Below are 6,000 nucleotides of genomic sequence, written 5' to 3' on the forward strand. Positions count from 1 at the left end.
TATTCATCTAAATCTCTGTTCATTCTGAGCTTAGGAGTCTGGTGGGTGGTACTATCAGTGATTGACAGTTATCTGTAGGTGCAAGCTGTCATTGGCAATGCTCTGTGCCCGCCGCAACACCACTATCTGGGGCAGGCATAGGCACCGCATCACTCATCTAGCTTATGCCCGGGTATGGCCCCCAGATTCCCGTGTTCCATGATGCAAACTACAACCTAGCTGCTAGCTCTCTTTCTGTGTGTATTAGTACCTATTAGTACCTATTTATTGAACCTAACCCTGCAGTACTGCAAGGGTTATTTCCCATAGTTTTATCCCGGACGTCTCTCGGCATGTTTGCCGTGCTGCCGCCAGAACTCCGGTCTGCCCCAAATATAGTCAATGGGGCCGGAGCGGACCTCGGCAGCACGCGTGCACTAGCGGCAGCACGGATCCAGCAGGCTGTTTACCCGCCGGGACAGCTTGCCGAAAGAAGGCTGCCACTAGTGTGAAACTAGCCTTACTAATCTCATAACTGTACAGGCCTATGTGAAGTGCAGGCTATACTGATATGAGCTGCAGACTGAGAAAAAGTAAGAAATTGTCAAAAGATAATTTTATCAGTTTATTGTAAAACTTGACTGGGAAATGCCTGCAAACTATTAAAGGATAACTGTCATATTTATATTTTTTATTTGGTAGTTTATTAGAGCTAGGCATGTATACCTGAGTTAGTCTGTCAATGATTGCCAAAAGATCTGTAATTACCTTTATAATAACAGCTTTCGTTAATGTCCCCTGTCCCTTTCCACTGCTCCCTTAAAAGACTGTTGCCATAGCTTGTCTGTCTTCCCTTTAGTATAAACAGAAGACAGAGGGGCGGTCCTTCACACTGCATGCCTGCATTAGGCTTCAGAGTGAGGAGGCGTGTCTCTGAGTAATCCAATCTTATTGGCTGACAGGATACTGCTGGCTACAGCATGTGTGTATGTGACCTGAGGGAATGCAGTTTTGGCCTCAGCACTGGCAGAGGAGCCATCTTGAGAAGATCCTCATAATGTAGGATTCAAAACAGCCGTAACTAAGGGGGAAGCTCAAGGAAAACAGTGATAAGTGAAGAAGCTAAAGATTGCTTTATGCATAGTGCTGCTGCAGCAGTAACATATGCTAAAATTGATTTTTGTGATGAAAATATGACAGTTATCCTTTAATATGAATGAGACCTCTTGCTGCAGTGAGTGAGAACCTAATCTGTCAGGAGCCATAATATAATATACCAGAAAAAACGCTGCTCTACAGTATGTAAAACTCTATCTGTTACACTCTATTATATTATTTTATGAATATTTAATGGAATTTTTTTATTGACATCTAAAGTCAGCAAATTAAACTTTGTATCAGCATTTCTTCCACATTTGTCCTAGTAGTTCCCCACAAGTGAGACCTGTATTACCGGTCAAAAGAAAATACAGTATATTGGTCATGAAGTTGACTTCATGGCCAGTTTGGCGATTTACTTGGATGTAAATGCCACAAGATCAGAACTAAAGCAAAATTAGTTTCATATAGTAAGTCACTTCTAGGGGTGCACCTAGCCTTACTGCTGTCTGAGATGAAGATTAAAACGGCACTTAACCCCTCCAGCCCTACTGTTTAAGACATACTGTGATATAGTTGACTATAGAAAAATATTCCCAAAGCCCTGCCACTGCCCCCACTTGTTTCTAGGCCTTCCCGCTTGAGGCAATTGCCTCACCTGGCCTCATTGGTGGTGCACCCCTGGTCACTTCAATCACAAGTATCATCTTCTGAAACCAAAAATGTCCTCCCTAGCCCTATATGTAAACACCCTGGCCAAGGCAGAGTGGCTGGTTGGTACCTTCTTTCCACCAGATTCCCCTTAGCTACACCCCTAAGAAACATTACAAGGGATTGTCTCTAACATTATTTGATTGGTGGAGGTCCAACCATCAGGATCTAACGTACTGTAGCTCTGCCTGTTAGATATCTTTACCCGTGCCATCTCTGCGAGACTCAGTTACTGCCGGTGAGCGATTCAAGCAAGCCTAAAGTCTCTGTAACAAAATCTGCTACGTGCGAAGGTACCCTTATAATTTCTTATTTCCCAGTCTGTAACATCTGGCCAAGTTGCCACTGGCAAAGAAGTAGTGTTTTTGGAAAAATAAAAACAAGTGCGAAACCACCCTTCGGTACTCTTGCCATTGACTGTGTCTGATTCTCTTGTAAATTCTGCAGCCTGATCACCTCTCTTGACCTGGTATCTGACCACTATAAAGTCACTGTATTGCGGTATGACTTGTTATAGTGGTCTCCTATTCTGGTAGAGTACACCTGTCCCTGACTATGTGATTAGGTGTTTGTTTTCCACTTTTCTTTCATCTCTTGTGTTGATGGTGTGGTTTACATATGTAAGGAAGCAGTGTGCACCAGTATTTTTTAAACTTATTATACGTGGGCTGGTTGGGGTTTTGAGCCAGGACTGCTTTTTAGTCCCAGTCGGGCCCTGGTTTTTGTGCTCATAGATTATTTCTTATAGTACGTGTTATTGATACCAGAAGACAGTAGAAAGCCACCTACCTGCACTTTATTTATTAATGGTGCTTTCCAATGCGCTGGAATGAAAAAAAGGCTAATAAATGTTATGACTGTTCAGATTTCCACTGTCAGCAATAATAAATCATTTTCAGCTTGGAGTGCAGGAATTATGTGCCAATAAAAAATGGAAATGAGCACAGACCTTGCCGTTATTAATGTCCAGCTTAGTGTCCAAACTGGAATTGCCATATAGCAACACGACACATTTTTACAATTAAAAAAGAGATATGGTGGGGGGAAAGGGCTGCAGCACAGCGCCATTCAAGTTCCCTACACAGCCAGTTGCCCAGGGGCCCCACTGGGCTGGAAAATCTTTGAAGGGGAGACAGCGCTAAACCAGCTTTTGTGAAATGGTGGGGGTTCTAACAGTCGACACCTTTGTACTGAATTTTTTTGTTGTTGTTTATTTGCTTCCTGAATAGAAAATTAAGCAACTTGAATTTGCTCACCATTTTGCTTCTGCAGAGTGCGTGTAAATCCTTCACCTAGTTGCTGATGCTGCGGAATGTGACATACTGTAAATCAGTCACTGCTCTTGTTTCTGACTGCTCTCTCTAAGATAACAGAAGGGAGGTAGAGGAGGTTTTACATGTCGGATTAGGGTGTGTAGAGGGGAAAAATAATTCACAGGAGACATCTCACACAGGCCACACAGACTGTGTTCAAGCGTACAGAGAAAGTAAAGCACCCTCTGCAGGAGGCGGGGGATGACACACTCCTTGGCATCAGTGACTGTCAGTACAAGAGAGAGGAGATCCCTCATGAGCTGTGGAAAGGGTCACCAGTCCAGGAATAAATATGTGCTGGTACATGAGAGGCAGTGAATAGAGATGGCCTTGCAATTCGCCCGACGATCGTTTCACGGCGAACTTTGCTCGTTTGCGGTTCGCCTAACGGCGAACATATGGCGATGTCCGCCGGCGCCATATTCTTTTACATTATGAAGAACTTTGACCCATGACACATCCATCCGGTGGTACAGGAAAGCCAGTTGAGACATTTCAGCACATGGACATATCTTATAAACCGATCTGGCCGCCATTTTATATTCAGTCTTTTGCTAGTGTAGAGAGAGGTTGCTGTGTGGAGCAGGGACAGGCTGTTAGAGACACCAAACGCTAGCTAATAGGGCCACAAAAGTCCTTTTAAGGACTGGTATAGGTGTGCTATCAATAGGTGTGACATACTGAGGGGTGTGATATACTTATAATATACTATCTAACATAGAAAGTATATTATAGTGCATTTGTATTGTGCAGCAGTTGTGTGCTTTTTCTGCTGCGATACTGCAGCTATACAGCGGGGCAAACGCTCTTGTAACAAATAATTTCTACTGGTGTGATATACCAGTTGCCCCCCCAAAAAAGTGATTTGAGGCAGGTGTGTTATATACCAATAATATACTTTCTATATAGTGCATTTGGGAACTCGCAATGCTAGATGAATTCCCAGGGGGGGGCTACTCAATCTGAGACAAGTCAACAGGCGTCTGAAGAGGAGTAAGAGGAGGATGGTGACTGGGTGGAGGAGGAGCAAGAAGAGCATGCTTTAAACTTTTCTGGGATCCCTGGTGTTGTCCGTGGCTGGGGGAAGGAGACCGAGGACAAAATTATCCTGAACAATGAGCAGGAACCAGGCCACTCCACCGCTTCCAGTTTAGTCCAAATGGGGGCCTTCATGCTCCAGTGTTTGAAGAGGGACCCGCGTATAAAAAGCATAAAGGGCAAGGACCAGTACTGGGTGGCAACGTACTTAGAACCCAGTACAAACACAAAATGGCGGACATGTTACCAGCATCACATAGGGCTGTCAGAATGCAGCACTTCCAAGCCTTGCTTTGAGAAATGCTGCATTCTGCTTTTGCGGGTGCTGGCAGAGGAATTTCCACTCACAGTTGCGGGTACCAATCCAACAGTGCATGCATGAAGAGGGCGGTTTGAATATGCGTTGGTCACTTTGGATATGAGATCATTCTTGCAGCCAACCCATCGACAGCCGCCCTCCGGATCCAGGCTCAGGGAAGGCCTAGACCGACAGGTGTCCGACTACATCGGGTTAACCGCCGATGTGGATGCTCTAAAAAGCGAGGAACCCCTGGACTACTGGGTGTGCAGGCTTGACCTGTGGCTAGAGCTGGCACAATTTGCCATGGAACTCTTGGCTTGCCCCTTGTCCAGTGTCCTGTCTGAAAGAACGTTCAGCGCAGCAGGGTGGATTGTGACCGATAAGCGCATTCGCCTAGCTCACGACAGTGTGGACTACCTCACAATTCTAAAAATGAATGAGGCATGGATCTCGGAGGAATTCAACACATGTGACGACCACATTTAATTGAATTTCCTCATGTCAGCCCACAAACATCCGCCACCACCCAGAACAAATAATGGTCCCTGTCTTAGGTAAATACAGCGGCATAAAAGGCCTTTTCTGTCCGGTGAATGCCTAATGTTTTGGGCCTCAGAGCAATTCAACACCTGTGACGACCATGTGTTTCAACTATTATCATTAGGGTTTGTTTTTTTTTCAAGAGGGGGGATTTCGTTAGCCATGTTTTTTATTCAATTTTATATTTTTAGTTCTTTTAAACATATGTATTTGACCTGTATTTGTACTGACCTGCTGTAAAATTTATATCCAATGACCGTGTAATCAACCTCCAGCCACATACTTACTTGTTCTTTTCTCTCCGCTGAATGCATCATTTTTGGGCCCTGTAGTCCACTGGCCTGCTGTAAAATTGATATCCAATGACCGTGTAATCCACCTCAAGCCACATACTTACTTACTTGTTCTTTTCTGTACGCTGAATGCATAATTTTTGGGGCTTGTAGTCCACTGGCCTGCTGTAAAATTGATATCCAATAACCGTGTAATCTACCTCCAGCCACATACTTACTTACTTGTTCTTTTCTGTACGCTGAATGCATAATTTTTGCGGCCTTTAGTCCATTGGCCTGCTGTAAAATTGATATCCAATAACCGTGTAATCTACCTCCAGCCACATACTTACTTACTTACTTGTTCTTTTCTGTACGCTGAATGCATAATTTTTGGGGCTTGTAGTCCACTGGCCTGCTGTAAAATTGATATCCAATGACCGTGTAATCTACCTCCAGCCATATACTTACTTGTTCTTTTCTGTATGGTGAATGAATATCTGTTGGGGCCTCGGAGGAATTCAACACCAGTTATCGAATTTTAACTATTATCATTAGGGTTTTTTTAAGAGGGGGATTTCGTTAGCCATGTTTTTAATCCAATTTTATATTTTTAGTTCTTTTAAACATATGTATTTGACCTGTATTTGTACTGGCCTGCAGTAAAATTGATATCCATTAACTGTGTAATATACCTCCAGCCACATAATCACTTGATCTTTTCTGTCCGGTGAATGCCTAATGTTTG

Source organism: Bufo gargarizans, chromosome 11 (assembly GCF_014858855.1).
Source record: "Bufo gargarizans isolate SCDJY-AF-19 chromosome 11, ASM1485885v1, whole genome shotgun sequence".
Taxonomy (NCBI): Eukaryota; Metazoa; Chordata; class Amphibia; order Anura; family Bufonidae; genus Bufo; species Bufo gargarizans.